The 23,305-nt window shown below is 37.3% G+C and overlaps 2 protein-coding genes across 20 annotated transcripts in view; one reads left to right on the forward strand and one right to left on the reverse strand.

Annotated features, from left to right (window-relative positions):
* The window catches only part of MPHOSPH10 (M-phase phosphoprotein 10), a 1,076,704-nt gene that overhangs the window by 34,330 nt on the left and 1,019,069 nt on the right, over nucleotides 1-23,305 (reverse strand). For 2 of the 3 annotated variants that reach the window (XM_025154008.3, XM_025154009.3), the window contains one exon: nucleotides 9,643-9,772. The exons of the other annotated variant lie outside the window; for it this stretch is intronic. The gene's annotated coding sequence lies outside the window, so the exon portion shown is untranslated. The remainder of the gene's footprint in view (nucleotides 1-9,642; nucleotides 9,773-23,305) is intronic. 3 annotated transcript variants of the gene reach the window in all.
* The window catches only part of APBA2 (amyloid beta precursor protein binding family A member 2), a 91,831-nt gene that overhangs the window by 18,393 nt on the left and 50,133 nt on the right, over nucleotides 1-23,305 (forward strand). For 9 of the 17 annotated variants that reach the window (XM_040706882.2, XM_040706880.2, XM_046899297.1 and 6 more), the window contains one exon: nucleotides 9,126-9,203. The exons of the other annotated variants lie outside the window; for them this stretch is intronic. The gene's annotated coding sequence lies outside the window, so the exon portion shown is untranslated. The remainder of the gene's footprint in view (nucleotides 1-9,125; nucleotides 9,204-23,305) is intronic. 17 annotated transcript variants of the gene reach the window in all.

Genomic DNA, 23,305 nt, shown 5'->3' on the forward strand with positions numbered 1-23,305 from the left:
TGAATCTGCAGTAGCTTATGAGGTTTTACACATAGTGCAAAAAAGCTATTCATATTTCTGTAGGGGGAGCTCCATGCAATACATTGTGATATAGAAGTACTTCTATGGAGTAGTCTAGATATAAGCTGTCAGGTGATGCTGTTTTTTCCCTTCTGGGCATTATTCCTCAGTTGCATAGGTCTGGCAGCCAATGCTGGTAGCTGTTTTCCCCTGCCACCACTTGTTGCTAGGCTTCTCATCTGCTCTGCTATTTCATATCAGATTGTGCTAGAGACCGAGCAGTTAGGTCCACAGCAGCTCTCTGAGACTTGCCATGCAATAAATGATAACCTCCCTGTACGGTAAATAAGTATACAGATATTATACAGTACACAGAGAAGTTGCTGGTAAGATTACCGTGTTAGAAAAGATAATCAGATATAAATGAAAGGTGCTCACCAGTGTTGCAGGCCCACAAAAACTCCACAAGGAGCGATCTCCAGGAAGAGATCCTTCCTCAATGGCAGTCAGCCCTTAAATGAGGTCTAGGAGAGATGGAGCCTGGCTCCACCTCTTCCAGTCACACAGGTGAATTGCCTTCACCCATGCTCCTGTGGCTGACTTGGTGCTTGCCTTAGGTGGTCAGTCAGAGGTTCAGGTCATGATCCAACAGTTCCCATACACCTCCCATAATGCAGGATGCAACAACAGAAGGTGAAATCAAAATATGAGTCTTGCTTGAAATGTCTAAATTGGCTACATCTTTACACTGTTTTCAAAGTACATTGCCTATTCTTTTATAATTAAAGCTTGAAATTATTTTATATATGCTGCAGTGATTGATTGCAAAATGAAAAAGGAATTTAAAATTCTATGGAGGGAAAGCTTCATACGAATTAGTGATATTCTTTTAGAAGTTTGAAGTAACTGTTTCTCTCTCAGTGATTTCCATCCTATTCTCGGCAAGCATTTTCTTGTGCTGTATTTCTAGTGTTGTGAATGCCATTCCGGATTGCTGATAGACTCAAGACTCAAACAATTTGTGGTCAGATGACCAGGTGCCTTGATTGGATAATTCTGTGCTGGGTTGCAGTAAGCTAGCAAAATACAGACTAGCACTTTACAAAGAGGCTGCATTCCCTCTATATATAGTCTAACTAGGAGCTCATGTTGTATTCAGTTTTCTATAGACGTTGAAAAACTGATAGAGAACAGAATTTCCCCTTCCAAGATTTAATATGCTTTCAGTGCTACTAAATCAGAAATGTGTGTTCGATTATACTGTAATTTTGCAATGTAATGCATCTTAAGTGTGTTTTGCTACTTCCAAGTGCCACAAAATTGTTAATATTTTATGGAACTTGCTCCGTCCAGTATTAAAAAATAATACTTTCTCTGTCTTGTACAACATTCAAAAGCTAAAAAATGCAGAGAAACCATGAAAAAGACTATAGGGAAACAGAACAGTTCAATATCATTTCTTCACCTGTGCAAAGGTCATTTTCATGCACTAGAAAGCTGAGGGATGCTGCAAGATGAAGCCTGTGGCAAATGTGGAGCTGAGAAACAGGCGAAACCAGAGGCAGAACCTCTGGATCCATCTGCTGCTCGTGAGTGTGGAGAGATGCTTCAGTATGTGCTGCAGAGCAACTAGGGAAAAAAAATAATTTGCCTACTAGAACTTTCCTCATTGCACAACATACATACAGTGACGTCCTTAGAGAACATATTTCAACCTTGAAAGTCAAAGTGTTTTTCACAAACCTCTAGGTAATACTAATGCTTTGCAAACAAAGGTGCTTAATTTTGTGCGTTTGAAAGGGGGATTCATTCTTTCATGTGATATCTAAATTTAAGTTCTTATGTACTTCAGTGTTCTTCAGTGCTGCTTACTAAAACTGCTGATGCAGGCATCTTTGGTTTTAATATAGATGCAGCTGATCCGTACTAGATTTGCTCAGCTTTGTTTCATAGCTCTACTAAAGCTTTGAATCAGATCCATTCATGAGGCATCTTGTACTACATACAGAAGTACCCCTAGGGCACTGTAGAAATTAATATTCCATCTGTGATTGTAGTTGATAGTTAATTTATCACTTGGCAGTGAGAAAGAAGAGACTAGATTACTGATTAATTATAATCAAGCTTCATAGAATGCTCACGTGTAGGCAGAAGTGGAAGTGTTAACATACAGGTGGTAACCTTTTGCAATCTGCAATCTATTTTGGTGGTGTTAAATCTAGTTGTTTAAGAAATAAATAAGAACAGTGGTAAAAAGTACCAGTAATTTTAGTTTAGCTAATTAAAATTTTATGACTAGCACAGAGGATTTGAATTTATGATATCCTCAAGTTTGGCATGGGGAAATAAAAGAAGTCTCAAGAGTTGACTTTTGCTGTAACCTGTCACATCTTATTACGCTGTTTCCAACCTACTCTGATTTAAAACAAAACAATTTTTTGTTCCTTCATTAGAAAGGCAAGGAAACAGTGATATAACTACAACCAGCATCTTCTGAAATAATACCAGGATTGCTGTCGTTGACTGTTCTAAGAAACTGCATCCAGTAGTGACCCTAACATTAATTAGGTTTTGTCAGCTGGGAAGAACCTTCAGAAAAATACCACAAGGAGATGTATGTGAATTCCAATAATCATCTGATACATAGTTATCAAATGAAATCCAGAGAAACACAAGAATATGTCCTCTTACATACACAGAGCAAAAAAGTGAACAAACAAATCTCATCTGCTTATGTGTATGTGTGGAAAAGAGGTGCTCTTGGGCCAGCCTCTTCATCTGGGCTTGAAACATCTGTGCCTCGGGTATAACTCCAGTTATTTATGGTTGTGCACACATGCCTGCTCTGCACTAAAACTGTTTGGGGGTTTGGGTTTTGTTTTTCAACCATAATAATTTTAAAAGAAAAATGTTAGACTTTTCAGGCTATCTAATGAATTCTGATGTTCATTTTTCCTAATGAATTCTTGTGCAGTGTCACAGGGTCAGATATAGCCTGATGTGAAATGTGTCATCCTTAATTTATCTCTGTGGCAAAGACATACAGTTGCATTAAGGACATAACTGATTGGGGTTGGCTGTTAGCTTCAGGAAGAAGCAGGTGCAGGTTCAGTAATTGGTTCTAAAAACCTCTATCTGTCAGACGCTGTAGATCTAATAGATAGAGATCATGGCAGAAAAATCTGACAGCTTTTGACTCAGTCCTGTAATCCAGTTTCACTATTCTTGGAGTCTTCCACCTGTGGGAAAAATGCTATCAAGAATAGTGACAGTAAAGAGTATATCAAATGATTTAGGAGTACTAAACTGAAGCGCTCTCGAAGCAGGCATGCATGGGAAGGACCCCAGCCCTGCTGCATGTAGTCTTAGAAGGGATCCAGTGCTATTGTAGTTGTTGATTGGAAGTGCAAAGCACTGTGCAGACTGGGCTTTTCTTTTGTCATTATTTCACCAGCTAAGATGTAATGAATTGATCAGTGGATTTAGCTCAGCTAATTGCAGAGCATTAGTTACTGTTATTGTGGAAACACCTTTACATTCAATTGGAAACAGTCCTTTAATTCTTTCAGAGAGCAAGAGGAAGGTTGTGGAATCTCCCATACGGGTTTGCCTCTATCCTAAAGAAACAGATTTTGTTGCTTTGGAATGGGAACATTTTTGTTGTCCTTGATCTTTTAAAGTAGACAAGAGCTACCATACTTCTTTTCCCACTCTTCCGACTGTTTTGCTTGCTGTATTTTCTTTTAGAAGACAGTGCTAATTACGTATTTCCTCAGTATAGACTTTGATCTCATAGTAAGAGGGGAGTTAGATGCCTGCAGTGCACGCTGCTGTTACTTCTGGAATATATCTTTTTTCATGTGGTTTACACATTGGTGCTCTATTATGCTGCTTTTGTGTGACCTATAATTTTCTTGCTAGTCACACTTCTGTTCTAATTCCACAAAAGGATTCATTTCTTAGTAGATCAATTTGGAATACATTTTAGACATATACAGCTATCTGTTTTGCTTGCTCATAATATGATAGCTTTTTAAATATATACTCTCCCATGTTGACTCTCTTTAATCAGTTACTCTAAGGCTGTTCCCATAACTCCACTGAAACCTTAGTGCTCTCTGCAGTTGTAAAAAAGCACAACAGTGGTCATGCTAAAAAGTGTCTTTCCAGGATTATTCAGCTAACTCCTCTGCATCATGTCAGGATTTCACTGATAAATAACTCTGAGGAAAGATCTTAAATTCACATAAGCCGAAATGAAAGGTGAAAAAGTACAGAAAAAATCTCGGAACAGGCTTGTCCTGAACAAACAAGATATGCTTTTTTTGCAATAGTATAGTTGTGGTGCATCAGGCTGGCCCGGAATTGGAAACGGCACTCTCATTTGTCATGCAGTATGATCAAGGCCAATGCAGATTTGCAGACCTGCACAACGGTGATAAGACATCAATACTTATTTTAGTGCCACTTTCAGTATAAACAGGAACAGTTTGGGGTATAATGCAGTGGATTTTTCTAGTGTTTCATTTATTGTCTGTAGCCAATGATATATAGGCATTTTCTATGCAGAGCAGTAGCTGTTGTATTTCTTCAAAATAGTTCTCATAATTGTGGTTTTGGATGAAAAGATTATCTTTCAAGATTAGAAAACACTAGGTTTGAGACTTCAGTTCACAGATAGGTAGTTAATCCTAAACCTGCTGAGCAATTCTAGAGCCTTCAGTTTTACTGCTGGTATAGTAAAGATGATGCTATTCATGTAGGTAAGAATTAGCAGGGTTGGGCTTTTTCATTGCTGAAGCAATAACATTTAATTTTATAAGATGCTCTGGACCTTCTATGCAGACCTATGAAATGGTTGTTCCCCAGGCTGCTACTTCACACGTGATAGTGGTGTTTTGGGCTGCAGTTGGAGCAGAGAAGGCAAATAAAAATAAGTGAGAATAGATCGCTTGTGTCATTATGGTTTAAAGTCGAACTGATCAAGCAGAATTATCTTTGCCTAGCTGCATGAAATCTGCAGTGACTACAGTAATTTGGATTAGAGGCAAACAGGAACATTTTTAAGTGGATTTAGAAAGACATCTCATGATAATCCTAATATGCTACAAAATAACTGATGATGTATTCAGAGTTACTTAGAACCGATGGAAGAGAACTACATGTGTTTCTGTAGTTTAATATCTGTCCTTTCACATAATGTATACAGACATGCATTTACTTACTAACTCTTGAGTGATATATAGGAAGTTGTTTTTTCTTAGTTTATTTCTAAAGTCTTTCTGTATTATTTCACCTCCGTCCTTTTCACTTCAGTTAAAATTCAAATCCATGCCTCCAGCACTATTTATGAAATAATTGATCTCTGGAAAGTAATAAGCATGCTAATTTATTTATTTTAAATTTTCATTTAAGTTCCATTATGTATTGACTTTAAGTATCCTTTTATATATAATTTTGTCTGTATTCATTTCTCAGCAAACCTCATTGTTGTAACACTGATGATAATGGGACAGACTGTACAAACGGCCCTAGGAAAGAGGAAACGTGAGGTCTTTGGTACAGACGTAGTTCTTTGTACTGGACAGCTGTCATGACCTACAGGGAAGGGGAGTCCATGATAGCGTAAAGAAAGATGCTATGGGATTTAGAAAAGTGACAGTAAAGCAGACTGTAAACTGTAGTGTCTCTAGGTAGCTACATGTGATCCCTAAAGAATTTGAAATAGAATTCAAGTAACAATTATTCTGATCTGCAATTAAAGTTTAGTGATGATAAAACTAGACATGTTCAAGTGAGAGACTACGTTACAGCAAAATACATGCTCCTTAAATTCTTGTGCTGCTGGTATGTTTAAGAGCTCTCCTTGTTAAGAGAATGTAACGGTTATTATAAAAGGTAGACATATTTGATGGTTTCCAGACATTGTCTATATGACTTTTGTATTGAGAAAATAGCAGCTTGATGATGAAGTGCACTTTTCTACCAGATGTGTTCTCCTGTAGTGCAGTGACCAGAGAACTTAACAGATTGATCAGAATTTATTTACTGTTAAAATGTACATCATTTTAATACTTAGAGTGGACGTAAGTCAAATTGTAAAGTGCTTTTCCTAACACTAGGTAAAATACTGGTTATCATTACCAGCATATCATTTGATAGATGCAGTCAATGTCAGCATACTGTAAATCCATTTTTGTTTCTTTTGTTCATACATGGGCCTTTCTTGGCAATACATGTTCTGTAGCAGAGTCCCTGCTGAAATATATCTTAACAGAAATCAATGAATTGAAAAAGAAACTACAATTGGAACTTAACGAATGAGCCATATACTCAGTGCAAATTCAAATTAAATCCAGTAGTTTCACTAATAAGTGAGAAAAAATTAGTCCCAGTCACCCAGGAATAAATATGCCAATGGTGAAATAAAGATAAACTTTTTCCAGGAATTGTCACGTGTTGCATCTTTTTTGTATAGATCTTGCTTCACTTTTCAGAGCTTGATGTTTTATTTGCTGAAGCCTGAAGCCCTTAGATACTGTACAGTCTATTGATTTTGTTCTCCATGCTGCAGCTAACGAAATGGATGAAAACATATGGTGATGAAAATGCTAGGAGTTCTTCATCTTCACTGCACTGTACAGACATTGGCTAATGGATAACTATTATCCTCATTTTCACCTATTATCTGAAAAAGGTTTTATTCTTTCTGGGGGGGATTAAAAACAAGAGTAGCTTAATTTTGCAGAACTAAAATTTTGATGTTCTGTTTTGTTTAGCATCTGGGACCCCAGAGTGGAGTATTTAAATGAAATATTGAGTTTAGCATACAAATTAAGCCAGCCTGGTATTCTGAGTTTCTCCGAGTACTTTTTTCAGAATCAAAAGAAACAAGTAGGTGTTCAGTTGTTGGCACAAGCAGGAGAAAATCTGTTCATATCCCAGGCTTAAGTAATAGAATGAAGTCTGTGTTTTTTCATGCAGGAATTGAGCAAAGTTGTAACGTTATAATTACAGATCTTGAGATCTTTCTTCAAGCACAGGATCTTAAGAATTTAAGCTGACAAAAATATATCTCACGTGTCTATGTCAAATAAAAATTAATAAATTGGCACTCTCAAGTTTTTACATAAACTTAATGAAAAATTAAATAGGATTTATTTTATATGTTCATGTACAAGTAATATACTAGCATGTACTTTTTCATAAAGCATCACTAAGGGAGGCTTCAGCCAGCACCAAATAAACAGTGCTCTGTAAGAAAAAGTAGAATCATAGCATCATAGGATCTTTAAGGTTGAAAAGACCAATAAGATCATATAGTAATTTATGTGTAATTTATAATCTATTTTGAACTTTAGTGGAAACATTTAAAATTCGGTGAGTTGACTGAGGGATAAAGGCTGTCTTCACATCACATTCTGTGTTGTGTTTTTTTCCCCCCAAAATATGAGTAGAGCAGAGCCTGTTTATTGTATAAAAAGGAGTACATGTTTACATTTATCATGGGCATTATTAAATACTTGCCCTGAAGATACCATGACACTTACTTAAGGTACTTAGCACCTTACACGATCAGTGTCAGCATCAGACATAATACCTTCAGGAGAAGTTTTATTTTGATAATTCTTGTGAGCAGTCCACATACTGCCCCAGGACAGACAAGATTCTCATGAAAACATTTAAATATTTTAAGATGACTTAAAATAGAAACAAAGAGATATGTTTGCTTGTTCAGGTAGGGTCTGAAAATGTTCCAGGAATCCACTCAGGACTCCTGTGAATAAGCATAATAAAAGTATAAATTTCTTCCTTGATCTATCTTTCACTCAAATGGAGTAGCTGATCAGAAATAAAATGTCTTTTATTTTTATTGTGTAACTCAGGAACGATTTATGTCTTCCTGAACCCCCCTCCATTCCCCAAATTACTCATAATAATAGACTCAGAATTTATTATTCATATTCTACTTGAGTTATATATTTGTTATATGAGTTCTAGGTTGCTCAGGACTACTGTAGAAAGCTACAAATAAACATGACATTTTGGACAAGAAATTCCCACATACTCTTTACTATTTATTTACTAGACTTAATTTTTTTTTTGGAGTATTCTTGGATAATTATGTCTCTGTGCAACACCCTGGCATAGTAACCTCTATTTGTCCTCTACAGTAGGAGCACTAGTCCTCTGTTCTGGTGATTCCTTTCTTACTTCATGCCTTAACAAGAGGGTGAACAGGTCTTTTCTGCCAAGACAGCAGACCTTTCTTATTCCAAAAAGATAAAGTTATTCCCTCTTTGACCTTTAAGAAACATAATTGCTAGAGTTTTATTTGACTGAAATCTGTGGGGTTGTTCATCAAATTAGATTTGCTAGGAAGCCTGGCAGCATTTCTGTAAATGCTGGAGTTGGAATGCTACTTATTCATTCAGCATGCATTCTTGGTTCTGTGGTGAGACATAGAAAATTGCTGCAGTATGGTGCAGTGGTACATCAGCTTGCTGCCACCTTTTGGCACCCATCCCAAAGGTTGAATCTTATTGCAGCCAAGTTTTGCCGTACTTCTAAGCCCTACTGTGTAAAGGGCTTGAGAAAATTAACTGCTCTCTAATTGTAGATCTCAAGGACATTATAATAAAACAATGTAGTAATATAATAATGTACAATGCAGTATAAATGGCAGATTGTATAATCTGAAATAAAATACAATAAAATGTACTGTAAAAGAAACATTACAATAAGCAGAGAGAATTTGTTTAGAATGCTATGACACCAAGTTATTACAGCAAGATCAATTAAATCTGATTGACCTCAGAGACATATTTAAATGACTTTGGTAGGAAGAAGTACTATCTTGGGTACAGCATCTAGGAAATGTACCATATTGGCTGTAACTTCCTTTCATGGACTTTTAATGAGTGAACAGATCATTTAGTGACTATGTAAGACTGCATACCTTTTAAACAGAGTTTTAACTTAAAAGGTATTTTAGTCTTAGAAACAGCACTAGAAATTATTTTGAGACTAAAACAGACTCATTCCTCTAAAATTTTACAAGGTTCTAATTTATTGTTTCTTTTGTTTAAAAACTCATGCTTGCATTACTGCATCAACTGCTTTAGAAGACGTAAGACCAAATCCCTTGCAGAGCTGAACAATTCAAGAGCTGCAAAACTGTTGGAAAAGTTTTCTTGTCCTTGGTAAGTATTTCCATCTCAGCCGCATCGTTTTGGGGCAAGTCACCTCAGACATAAATTCAAACACATTTTCAAATGCTGATATGGTGGCTACAACTAGATCCTCAGTTGTCTTCATCAACTATATGTTAAAATGAATTTAGCAAACCACTGAATTCCTTCCAACTCTACCTCAGTTGGTGCTGGGAGGAATCTTTCACTTATTCACCTAGGCACAGCAGTAGCTCTAAAAGCATGGAAGTGTGTTCCTGTACCTCTGTGAGCCTACGTACCTTCAGTACCTGTGGAGCTCAGGAGGCACAGAAGTCCCTTGCCAAACTGGGATTCTGAGAACTTAGGTCACACTGGAGTAGCCCTACACAGTGTTGCTATTTAACAGTGCACCTGGTATTACTGACATGAATATTCACAAAATATTTAGAATGCTAATGATATCACTTACTCTAGATGAAGTGTCTTACTGTCTTCATAATCTTATCCAGCTTCTGCAGAAACATTGTCTGTGTTTCCCTGAACTGCACTGCTTAAGGTATTCTTTCATAGAGGTCATCTTAAAGAGTCTGGTCTAAATCCTAAAAAAGAGGAATAAAGAAAAAAATCCAAATTAAGATGCAACTCTTATCTGCTTACCAAGGAAAGTATGCATGAAAAACTTAGATATATAATAATATTTCAAATACAGATACTTAATTTCATCTGCCAAGCTGTATCAGTTTATTTTTTTGTTTCATGATTATATTCTGATTAGTGTGAAAAGGATATTCGGTAGTATATAAAATGTACTTGAAGTATGTATCCATTGGAGTGAATGCATGGGCTCTTGATTTAACTGAGAGAGAAATATATGAGATCAAGCAGAGCTTTACTGTTGAGATTTTGAATTGAGTGAAACAGTAACACAGAAGTTCAGTTGTCATTAATCTAGTAGGTGAAAAACCTTTGCAGGTCATTTTGCTCCAACTCTAAAACAGGAAATTGACCTCTTCTCTCGTCTGAGAATGGATGTTGTACTGAGAAATGGCATGTGTTAAGTAGAGATCTCAGTAACTTAAAATGACTGCATGCCTGTTCATTTAATGACTTAAAGGGGTTTTCTTTCTTTTCATACTTTTGTGCATAGTAAAAATACTAGTACAAACTTTATGGAAGAAAGAATGATACCACAGTATTTGCAGCAACACATTGTAGGTGCTAAGCACACTGAGGAAGATGTATATAAAAATTTATGGATGTAGAAATATCACCCCAAACTTCTATTTCTCTCTTATGTTTAAGCTATTACACCAAATTGCATTGCTCCTATGACACTGCTGTAGAGTTGCTTTCTATTTTGAGACTTTTCATTCTGATAGTCAAACATCAGAACCACCACTCTGTTCTCAGCTGTCTTTACCATTGCCAGCATGTTTTTCTTCTTGAAATAGTGCCCTCCCCTATCAGTCTTTCATGGTTCTATCCATTTCTGTGTCCTGAAATATTTTTTCAAGGTATTCTTCCAAGGAATCTCCTTTTTCTGTAGAAGCCTATACAGCTCTGTTCACTGTTCTGTCTTGTTTTCCTTCATGCCCTTAGTCTCCGCAAATATCAAACACAAATTCAGTTTCCCCCTACAGACAATACTTTTTTAATCTATCATTCAAGCCTGCAATTAGCACCTCTCTTTTTATATGCTCTCTTAAGTGTAGCATATCTTTCAGTATTGCATCCGTGTAAGTCAGCTTCTTTTACATATTCTAATTAAGTCACTTAATTTTTGTGATGCTTCCTCTGACCTTGGTGAAAGCAATTTCTTTTATATACGATCAGACTACCACTGCAAAAATCATTTTCTCACACCCTGATGTGACTGCATCACCTCTTATCTTGACAGCACTGCTTCCATTTCCATTACAATAATAATAATGATTTTTTAAAATGGCTATTCAAGTGAAAACTTCTGAAGTTTTTATTTTGTGTTCATCAGCCAACTGATGAGACTCTCGATATTTGAAAAGTCATGGCGTTCAGGTGAAGTTCCCAGTGACTGGAAAAAAGGCAGTATAGCACCAATTTTTAAGAAGAGTAGGAAGAATGCCCAGGGAACTTCTGGTCCATTAGCCTCACCTCAGTGCCAGGGAAGATCATGGAGGAGATCCTCCTTGGAAGCTATGCAAAGGCACATGGAATTGAGGGAGCTGATATGGGACAACCAGCATGGTTTCACCAAGGGCAAGCCCTGCCTGACCAACTTTGTTGCTTTTTATGATGGCATAACTGCATGAGTGGACAAGGGAACATACACTGATGTCATCTATCTGGACTTCAGTAATGCCTTTGATGCCATTCAGTGAGAACTGGACAGGCTCAAGCAGTGAGCCCAGGACCTCAAGAGATGCAATAAATCCAAGTGCAAGGTCTTGTGCCTGGGTTGTGGCAACCCCTGCTATCAGTACAAGCTGGGAGATGTAAGGATGGAGCACAGCCCTGCCAGAAGGGACCTGGGGGTAGTGGTGGATGGCAAGCTGGACATAAGCCAGCAATGTGCCCTTGCAGCCCAGAAAGCCAACTGTATCCTGAACTGCATCAAAAGAAGTGTGGCCAGCAGGGCAAGGGAGGTGATCCTGCCCCTCTGCTATGCACTGTGAGACCTCATCTGGAGTAATGCATCCAGATGGGGAGTCCTCAGTACAGGAGAGGAATGGATCTGCTGGAGTGTGTCCAGTGGAGTGACACAAAAATGATACTACGGATGGAAAACCTACCCTGCAGGGTCAGGCTGAGAGTGCCTGGAGAAGAGAAGGCTCTAGGGGACCTGAGAGCAGCCTTTTCTGTATCTAAAGGGGGGCTATAAGAAGGAAGGGGACAGATTCTTTAGCAGGGTCTGTTGCAATAGGACAAGGGGAAACAATTTTAAACTAAAAGAGGGGAGATTTAGATTGGACATAAGGAAGAACTTTTTACAATAAGAGTGGCGAGGCACTGGAACAGGTTGCCCAGAGAGGTGGTAGAGGCCCAGTTCTTGGAGGCATTCAAAATCAGGCTGGACCAGGCTCTGAGCAACCTGATCCAACTGCAGGTGTTCCTGTCCACGGTGGGGGAGTTGGACTATATGACCTTTAAAGGTCCCTTCCAACAAAAAAGATTCTATGACCTATGATGGGACTTCATCATCCTTTTTTTTTTTTTTTTTTTTTAATAACCATTTTGTGCCTAATCCCTTGCATCTAGGAGAGAGTACTATGAAACACCAGAAATGATTTATCTATGTCCTGCAAATTAATTTTGAAAATTTTACTAAAGCCACCTGCAAAACAAAGAAACAAACAAACAAAAAGCAACAGAAGTGCTAGTTCTTACTGTGACTGACCTAGTCCTTGCGTTCACTTTTATAGGAGTCTGCTGGCTTTTACTCTGTGATTAAATAATGAACTTCTTAGGACGTAGAAAATCTTTCTATTCTGTATTTGACCATCCACTTAGCTATTATGCCTAAATACTTTGTAATACGAATAGTAAAACATAATAGACTTTATTTCCTCTGGCTCAGTGAACCGCCAACACAAGTAAGAGAAATGTGTAGATTTCTCATCCTTCTCAGGTGGGAAAGTAGAAATAAATATGAGATAGCTATTTACCAGCTCATTTTTCTGATTTTTTATTACACTAATAATTTCCTTTGTCCAGTAGGATAAAATGTAATTAAAACTTAACCTGCATAATCTCCAGGAAGTATTAGTAAAAATGCTTATGGACTATAAGGTATGATCACAGTTTCTCAAGAAGAATGCACAAATTAAGTTTTTTAGACAGTATCATGGATAAGATATAAAAATAAATCAATATCCAGAATGTAATGTTCGGATCCCATTGGGTGTTTTCAGCTTCTGTATGCATGTCATGTCCATTGCCTTAACCTACTTAAAATGACTGTGGAGGTCTGGCTGTATGATCTCTAGAGAGACAGAGGAGAACTTCAGTCCTCAGAAGTTAGTAAGGACTTTTATTAGAAATCTGGAAATGAAGTGAGTACAGAGAGTGCCTGTGTTTCCTGGTGTGAGACACCTTGCTTAGTCCAAGTTTAAAATTGTTCTGAAGAATAGCTGAGGTAAATGTGAAATTGTTTCACACTCATATAACTGGTGTTAGTAAAGTTCTTCCTTCTCATTTTTTCCCCCATTTAGAGTTCAAATTTTCCCCCACGTTACTCCAGAAGTATTCATTATGTTTTCAAATTGTGACATCCACCTTGCATAGAGGCCTAGGTGATTTCCTGCCATTATTCTGAAAAGGTAGATTTTGGCTTACACGATTTCAATATGTGGGGTATTCACCAGTGATACAGCTCTATCAAAAGTGAGCAATTTAACACCAAAAAATTTTATATTATCTCTTCTTGAACAGATGGTACCCTTCCTTATTCTGTAAGCATAAATTACTGCTAAGCTTAGAATAATTTATTCACTCCTTAGAAGTGTAGCCAGTAGCTTGCTATCTAGCAGCATGAGTGTTCACATCCATCAGCTCAATTAGTGATCCAAAAGCAAAACGCATCTCTTGGGATGTCATAATGATTTTGAGACACACCTGGGAGGACTTCAGGCCTCTGCACAAATAGGTGAATATGGATTTCTTTCATTCATGAAATAATACTGTAGAGAATCATGTTAGGCTAAGAACTCCAGGCATGATTCAGTACGTATTACCAATGTAACATAAAACAAAGCTATGCTTGTGGAAAAAACAGTGCGATGGAAATTGCTTTAAGGACACTTCCTGTATTTACTGTCACTTGAAATAACATACTGCTGGTTTTCTAAAGAATGTTAAAGTTCCTGTAAAGCTAAGGAGACATTTGAGGGAAGTTACTGTGCACTTTAATTATTCCTGTTCTTGAGGACATTTTGTGCTCAGCTGTTTGGATGAGTTTCAGCTGAGGTCTGAAAAACACAACCAAAGAATGAGAAAACAGAGTTGAAGAATAACCTCAGGATAGTACTAAAACTTTAAAAATCTTGCAGGTAAAGGATTTGATAAGCATACGGAATTAGTGGCTGTATGCATCTGGGCAGACACTACAAATCTTGCATAGAATGCCCAAGATGAGTATGGGTATGGTCTCATGACAAAGCATAAATCCAGATGATGTTGTTGGAGCCCGACTGTGATTCAGGAATAAGGGCACAGAGCATTCTAGCTGGTCTCTAAGAATCACTGTAATTTCTGTTTGGTGGCATTTTTGTTTTACAGTTCTCTATCACTTTAATTATGCCTGCAGGTCTTCTGCAACAGTCTGTATGCTGCAACAGTCACTGATACTGTACGTTTGTGGCTAGAGTTGTAACAGCTTGGGCCCCCCAGCCCCAGACACAGCACTGCTATCCAAGAGTGAGATTAGTCAACAATTTGACGATTGCTTATTTTTAGTCTTAGAAATGCACAATGTGTGGTAGCTTTACCCCACTGAACAGCTCATGGGTAGATTTCCTAAAGATACTACAGTACATAAATGAAAATTTCGGACAGTTTACAGTGATTTTTCCTCTGGGAGTTGAATTTGTGAGCTTTACAAGTGTAAGCCTGAGGACAAAAATAGAATAATACTTTGGCATAGTCTTAGATCACCTGACACTGCAAAATTCATCTTCTAGGCCTCCTATCATTACTTTCAACAGCATGTTCCTTAATGGTGACATTCTTGTCTATGCTGCATGGGTGGGTTTTCTCATCAGTAGCTGTCACTATCCTTTGTCTAGCTGCTGATCCTTTTTCATTTTCCACTTGCTTTGCCAGTTTCTCCTCCCTTTCTCATTTTCCATTTTTCTCTCATTTATCAAAGTGCCACATTTTGCAGACATCCCTGGCCACTTATCTATTCATAACTGCAAGTCCTCTAAAAGAAATTTCAGTTTAGATGCTTTCTTATGAGCCTTCAGATGTTGCCATTCTTTCATGCATTTGTAGAGGCATGCAGTTCAGAAAGTGTCATGTTTTCTGAAGTGAGCTTAGCAGATTAAAGTGTAGTGTATTTTATTATTTATTATTTAACTTAACCTGCTTCAAATTACCTGCTTATTTTTCATCTATGATTTGTACCCATAAAACTGTATTGAGCATAGCTATAACTATTTTGAAGGATTTGAGTCCTGTTTAGACAGAGACACCCGAATTCATTCACTTGATTCATTGACTGCCTGCAGTACCTCTCCTAAAATACACGTCCTGTTGCTTTCATCTAAAACATAATTACTATGTAATGGAAGTAGTTAGAGGTAGTCTTTTCTTAATAGGTAGATGGAGCAGAGGAGGGATATTCTCCTTAATAGTTGCTGCTTTAGGAAATATGCTGAGATAAAAATATGCTTGCTCCAGTCTGCTTGCTTTGTCAACTGGTGTCTTGCAGAGAAGGACTTGGGGGTCCTGATGAACAAAAAGCTGGCCATGAGCCAACATTGTGTGTTTGCAGCCTGGAGGGCCAAGAGTATCGTGGGCTGCATCTAAAGATAGGTGGCCAGCAGGGCAAGGGAGGTGATTGTCCCCCTCTACTTTGCCCTTCTGAGGCCCCATTTGGCGTACTGCATCCAGGCCCAAGGGCCCCAGAACAAGAAGGATGAGGAGCTGCTGCAGCGGGGCCAGAGGAGAGACAAAGATTATCAGAGGACTGGACTTGCTGATGAATGTAATGGAAGTCTGGGATAGAGAAAAACTTTTGTTTGTCACCTAAGATAGAATTGTTATTCAGTAAACCGTTTTAACTCCTCTTCTTGAACTCTTATCAATACTTTGCTCTTATTTTCCTATCTGGGTCTCCCAGAATTGGCAGTAGGTTAAATATGAATTTGCAACCGCCTAGGAAAAGTCATGCTATTTACCTGTTGCCCCCCTGCTGAAGAACTGAATTTGTACAGAAATTTTAATTAATTATGAGATTTGAAAAGTATTTTCAAAGATGCCAGTTTCTCTAGTTATTTTTTTCCAGATGAGGAAAATTTCCCGAGAGTTCATTCTTTTTTGATAGCACTGCTTCCTCTTGTATGGTACAGAATATAGCACCGAAAAAGATTGTAGCTCCTAGCACTGAAACAGCTGCTTCTGAGGACATTATTCCAATCTCAGTTACTAATTCCCACACTTCAATTGGTGCAGTATCTGTTGAAATTTAACACTTGATTTTTTTTCCCTGTTCTTTTTATTCAGAAGGGTTTTTTTAAACTCCTTTTGAATATATACCCAGCTATACCATTTCATTTTTGAGTATGTAAAAATGTAATGTAGGAACTTATGGTCTATATTTAATTATATAATATTTAATGTAGGTTGTTAATGTGATGTGTATGGATTTTCTCTAGTTGGCTCTCCTGGGAAAGATTATTTTAGAATGCAGTTGCCACTGATGGCTACTATTAATGCAAGCAGTGAACTAATTTGCATTTCACACAGCAGAACCCTTTATCAGACACAGCACAGGCATGGAAAGAGATAAGAGCAGCAGCAGGTCTCCAGGCAGTGGGAAAAGGGTACAGATGGCAAAGGCTGAAGGAAGGTTTTCAGAGGCACAAATGACAGTTGACACCTGACTTCATTCAGGTATTTGAAGCATACCACATCTTCTCTAAATCTCAGACATGCTTCCTGTCTATATTACACATAACAAGAATAACCAAACCAAAACAAAAACACACAAAAGCAAACAAGGAAAAAAATCAGATTTTTTTCAATGATGTGATTTGGTTGGAGTCTGCTCAAAGAACAGTGTTAATGAAGATCCTTTGGTGAGTTTTGTGACTTTCACATTTTTATCCTAATCTGACTGTCCATATTTCTTACAATTCTCTCCTGGAAATCAAGAATAACTCAAACATAGTGACAATAGCTCTTTCTTCTAGCGACATCTTCTTCCCCCATACAGTTCACGCGCAGCAGAAAGGGAGACACTGCAGCTTATCTGTCTGTGATTCCCAGTGCTTTGGGAACGCTGAGTTTGGCACTGAAGCTGCTTTGCCAGTAGCCCTGAACAACACTACCAACTGGCTCAGCTTTCAAAGCTGTTTTCAGTCTCTACTGATTTATTTGCAGAATAATTCAACGCACATCCTATAAGTGCTCTGAATAAACTGTCTCTGGATATAGACAGAGTCAATTGCAACCTCATGTTCTAAAATTATTATTTCAGAATATAAAATGCTACAATACTCTAAATAATACATATGTATTCTAGTGCTTTAAATAAATGTCTGTTTTATGTCTTGCAAATACTTGTGTTTGACTGAAGTCAGACTAAATTTTTTCTCCAATATGTCGTGTTTTAAGAAAAGTGTACAACAAAACAGGAGTTTATCTTAGTTTTTAGATTATGGATGTTTTTCTTTCATGCTCTGGAATTAAGAGTTTTAATACAGTTGTTACGGGCAGCTGAGGACAACTGAAGTCTCTGCTGTTACTGGGCAGCAGGAATTTATTACTTCCTCAATAATAGGAAGCAGTTGCAGCTATTAGCTTAATATAGAGAGTATGTTGATATGAAAAGTCCACTGCAGACGGGAGAAGAATGGCAAAGGCCTAGGAGCAAGGAAGCTCTGAATGCATCCTCATTATCTTGGTAAGCAGTTTTTCACAAACTCATCAGAGCAACATATCTTCCTACAGTGTCAGTATCTTTCTACTATAACAGTAAAGATAGAGTTGGAAGACTTTGAGCCATCAAATCCCCCAAACAAGCAGAGTTTTAATTACATTCCTATTGGTGCACAACACTCGAATAGTTGTGTGCTATTTCATCATCTCTGCTTTGGCTCCATTGCAGTTTTTACCTTTCAGTCTCAAATGGCAGCAATTATATTTCTGCATAAACCAAGCAGTAAAGTTTCCTCTAAGATAACAATTAGTGTTACATCTGTTGGTAGTTATCCAGAAGAGAAATGCAGGTAATACCATGCCTCTCTTCAGAAGAGCAAGACTGCTCTGAATGTATCCTAAGGCAAATCCTAAACCTCAGTGCTCAGCATGAGGCAATGAGGTACTCCCAGCTATTGAGCCTTCTCACTAGCTGTGACTGTGCTTGTGGGGGCACAGTAAAAATAAGATGCCTGCCTTGTCTTCTGTTCTGTGACAGAAAGCTGCAGCCAACAGTAAGCACAGTTGTTCCTTCAAACAGTTAATGCATGTGTGAATCATGAAATGTACATGCTGTACTTGAGAGATGCAATTTAACATTACATATAACAGATTTTTGCTTTTGCTGATCATTTAAGAAGGAAACAAAGAAACATGCACTGTTTCTGAGGCTTTGACACACTAAAAGTGAAAGAGTAAGGGGAATACAGCTAGACTTTCTTTTATGAAGATTGCTGGGGAGTGAGGAGACAATTAAATCAGACTTCTCCCTTTTGAAAACATCATTAGTCTTGGACAGAATTCCCCATTGCTACCCTTCACGTTCCTTTCTTTCTGCTGCAGTTGCAATACAAAATATCCTCCAGCACATGCACAGGATCTACATCAAGGAGAACAGAAAATTCAAGCAGAAATAGCCAACCCAATCAAAGTTTTATAGACTAAAGAAACACTGGCAGCATAATTTATTTTAATGGATGTATTAAGCTTTCACCATCTGTTCTGCCCCTAATTATAAATGCCAAAAGAACATATTTCACAGTTACATCAGTAAGAAGATATTATTCATGCACTTATATGTTACTTCTACACTAACGCTTCTACAGTGTTCTCATACTGCCTACGCAATTCAGAGCAAGCTGCTGGCATCTGAAATTGAACTTCTTGGTATAAGGCATTTTTCAGTAACAATGTTTCAGTGGGAGGGGATTTAATGTAAGATGTATTTTTAAAGAAAAATAAGTGGGAGAATGCAAACCTTTTGTTTAGTCTCTGGGAGGCATATTTTTATTCCTTATCAATCCCAAACACAAATGTATACTTATATAAGTTTTTCTCATGTTTCATATGGTTGTCAGAATTAAAACTGAGCAAAATTACTGAGGTGCTCAATATTTTAAAAGAAATATTTTAGGAATTGATTACTCATTTTGGTCACAGAGTGAACAAAATCTATGAATAATTTCATAGCTTCTTAAAGAAAATGTATTTTCTGTTAGAGCACAGAAGTGTCTACTAGATATTTTTGCTTCTGTTCTCTAATCCTGTAGCAAATGTGTTGTGTACTTATTTAACATTTCATTACTTCTGAGGAAATACAGAGATAAATACAAGTAAAAATTACTTTTAAATCATTTTGGGTGAAATATTCAGATACTTTGCTAAATAAAACTGACCATATATGGGCCTCTAACTTGCAGTGGAAAAATCAAATTGGTGATGGATTAATCTCTAGACCTTAAGCTGTTTCTTCTTATGCAGACTTTGGAGAAGTACCTCTTTGCTTTCTTGCATTTCGTTCCACATGTCTGCTCAGATGGTGTGTATCCAAGTGAGGCATATATACAGTTGCTTTAAGCTGCTTTAAGCAGTGTTATAATACAACCTTTCTTGCACCCTTCAGGGCAGAAGTAGGTAGACAAGTTATCTCCACTGGGGAAAGTGAAGGGGGGCATTTATTCAACAATGAAAATAGAGTAATTTATAATGCCTACATGATCAAGTCAAAGACCATGTGAAAACAACAACAGAAGTCCTGGAAGTAAGGCTTATTAGTGATTATGTGAAGGAAACAAACAATTTAGAAAACCATTGATGCTAGCCTAGCATTTCATCCCATAGATTCACTGAATGGATCATATAAGAGAAGCTTGAGCAGTTCTCCCTATACAAGACATCTCTGCTGCTGGGCTGACTGGAAGTGTGTTCAGCACACAAGATGAAGTGTTAGCATTATGCTAATCAGTACGGTATTACATGCTATGTGACATTCAGTGTTGCAGATTGTGCCAGTCCTGCACTTAAGAAAAATAGAACGGATAAATAAATCTTCCCAGTTAGTTTTGATAGAGCATGATTTGTTTTGCTTTAACAGTTTAGTCCCTGATAGTCACTTGACCTTGAAAGCATTAATCATGGCAACTGTATGATGGAAAAGAATCCTTGTAAGAAAAAGAAGCATGTTAGCAGACTCTGGATGGTCTGAGAATCTCAAAAAATCCATAGTAATATAATACAGAGAAAAGGAAAATTAACTAGGGAAAATATAATAGATATTACATGGCTTGCACTGAAATCTTAGGAGGAAGGATCTAACTTTTCTTCTTGAATACCATTTATGTCCATGAATAGGGTGGAAGGGACCACCCTTCTCAACAGCCTTATTCCTCTGCAATAAATCAACCAGAGACAAGCACTTTTTATATTCTAGCAGCTAGAGACTCACCCTGTGCTAGCGGCTACAAAGCAATGTTCTACAACAGCATAAAGTCTATATGAAAAAATAATTAAAATATATAGATTGTAATGTGCTGCTAAGAGACAAGAGAAATGAAAGGCATTCCCAGCATCCTACTAGGAATTTTTTTTAAATGGAAGGAGGATGCCATGATAGGGGATTCGTAGAATAAAATAGAAAGGGAACAAAAATCATTTGTCATTCTAAGCTGGGGAAAAATTATTTCACACTCACAAAGACAAATAAATAAAAGGCACCAAACACCTACGGAAACATCAGCTTGACAGAAAATGTTAGGAAATTTCCTTTAAAATAATTTTGATATAAAATAAACATTAAATGCTTGCATTTCTGAAAATGGGTAAATGTGGTTCTATGTACAATCTGACATGACGTCATAACCTAGTTAAAGTTCAGGACTTTAATTCTTGTCTCCTACTTAATACACTGCTTTTTATTGTAGGAAGCTATTCTTTGAGCTTGTTGAATGTAGTTTTATAGCTGAAGCCTAAACTGTTCTGCAGTTGAAACCTTGTATTATATACCTTTTGACAATGAATATTTTCCCACTGTAAAAAAGGAAAAAAGAATAATGCGTTTATTTTTCAATTTCATGCATGCATATCCAAAGGGTGCTCCAAAAGTAGCACCTCTCATTTTCCTATATTGGCCCACAACGTCAGAGTTGGATGTTGGTGGTATGGCAGTTCAGGTTGAACCTTCCCACCAGTAGTCCATGACATTTTTTTGCCATGTGACAGATGGCAGCAGAGGGGCAGTCTGACACAATGGTATCTGACATGGAAGTGCAAATAAAGCAAAGGGGTGCAACTGAATTCCTCTCTGTGAAAAGAAATGGCTAACTGAATGTTTCTGGAAACCAAACAGCAGATGTGAGCACAGTGAGGCAGTATTTGCTGCATTTCAGAAGTGGTGAAAGGAATGTGAAAGACAAGCCATGTTCTGGACAGCCATGCACAGCTGTCACACCACAAAATGAAGAGCATCACAATCAGCTCATCTGCACAAATCAGTGGATTATGACCAGGGAACTGTGTACAGAGCTGAATATCAGCTTCAGTGCATTGGGAACAGTGGTGAAAATGTTGAAGCACCACAAAGTTTGCAGCATCTATTTTACTTTCTTTCTATTCCTGTTGGATATTTTAATTTTCACTGAGTACAGGTGATGTAAAGATAAATGGAAAGTTAACAATTAAGCAGCAGAAATTAATTTTCCATCCTACCTGTACCTAGGTAAAATAAAGTTCATATTCGTACACTGTTTAGATCATCTTTGTTTCACAGGAAGAACAATTACCATAGTTTTTCCTTTGAGTGGTAAGGTAAAAATTAAATTTCTTATTTAAAATGGATGCATGTAAAAGAAGAGTGGTAGACAAGAAAATGGAATGCAAGATTTAAAAATCAAGTTTCATACACAGTCTGGTTTTGGGTGTAGAAACTGTGCAATTACACGTGGAAACATGTTCTTGAGTTTTTGAGGTAAAATAAGGATGAAGACAGAAACAAGGGATGAAAGGTCTTATATTCTCTTTGCTTCAGAAAAATAAATATGAAACCTTATGCATTTATGCTGCCAAGTACACAATTGCTCAGATGAAACTGTAATATATAAACTTTATATCTGGGGAAAGTACATGTTTAAGTATAACCAAGTCCAGTACAAGTATGAAGCAACATATCTTCTAAGATTGGACAATACTTTGAGTGTCCTTATCTCCTTAATTCCCTTGGAGATGCTACACAATATTGTTTTCTGTACAGATTTTTTTTTTCTGGTGACTGTTTTAAGTCAAGTATGCTGTCATCAGTGTGCTATATTATCAGCTCAATTTGTTATTCTGATAATATGAAACTGACTGTTGTTCAAACATGACCTCATTCACCTTGCATGCTTTTGTTTCCTGTCTAAATTAATGTTGAAATTGTGTCTGATGCACGTTCTTAGCAAAGATAAGTCGGATATTTTTAGGAGAAAGCTTGTTTATGCTTTTGTTATCCTGAAATAAGTAGTTGTGGCAGTTTGCTGTGTATTTTTATATGGATTCACTGAAGTCAGTGATACTATGTTCTTAAATATCCCCTAAAGAAACAGCTGAAATTTCCAAGCAGAAAGCAATCTGAAAATGCTATGTTTACTGCCCTTTTGGTTTTCCAAGACAGCCCATTACTAACTGCATATCTGCAGTCATTTTAAGCCTTGCTTCTGTTCAGCATTGATTACTGCAGCATGTCGTCAGCTTTGCTGTATCAGCATGAAAAAAAATCTTTTGATGTGGAAAGAAAGAAGTGAAAGGCATTTAGTGTGCGCTTAGCACCATATGTGAGTATAAACTCTTAAAGTTATACCACGGCAGTAGGTAAATGCTTAACCTTTACTCCTCGTTTCTTCATAGAACCATATGACATTTACAGATGACTGCAATAAATGGAAAAAGGAACAGCTTTAAACTTTTTGTGTACAGATGCTCATCTAACAAGTTCTTGATTGTCAGCATCCATTTTTTTTTTAGTTGGTATTAACTGGCTTCATAGCTGCAAGCTCACGAGCCAAGGGAAAGCAACGCCTCTCTCTCCTGCCTCCTGCAATAGGAACACACTTATCCAGTTGTCTTCTTGCACATGTTATTTTCAAACAGCCCTTACAAATAATGAAAATTTTAAAAAAGGAAAATGAGAGGATACTCTGAAGTAACTTTGGCTGCCTGCTGACCTATGCAAGACCAAGGATCACAAGTAAATCTAGTTTAAAATG

This window comes from Gallus gallus, chromosome 10 (genome assembly GCF_016699485.2).
Source record: "Gallus gallus isolate bGalGal1 chromosome 10, bGalGal1.mat.broiler.GRCg7b, whole genome shotgun sequence".
In the NCBI taxonomy this organism is placed as follows: Eukaryota; Metazoa; Chordata; class Aves; order Galliformes; family Phasianidae; genus Gallus; species Gallus gallus.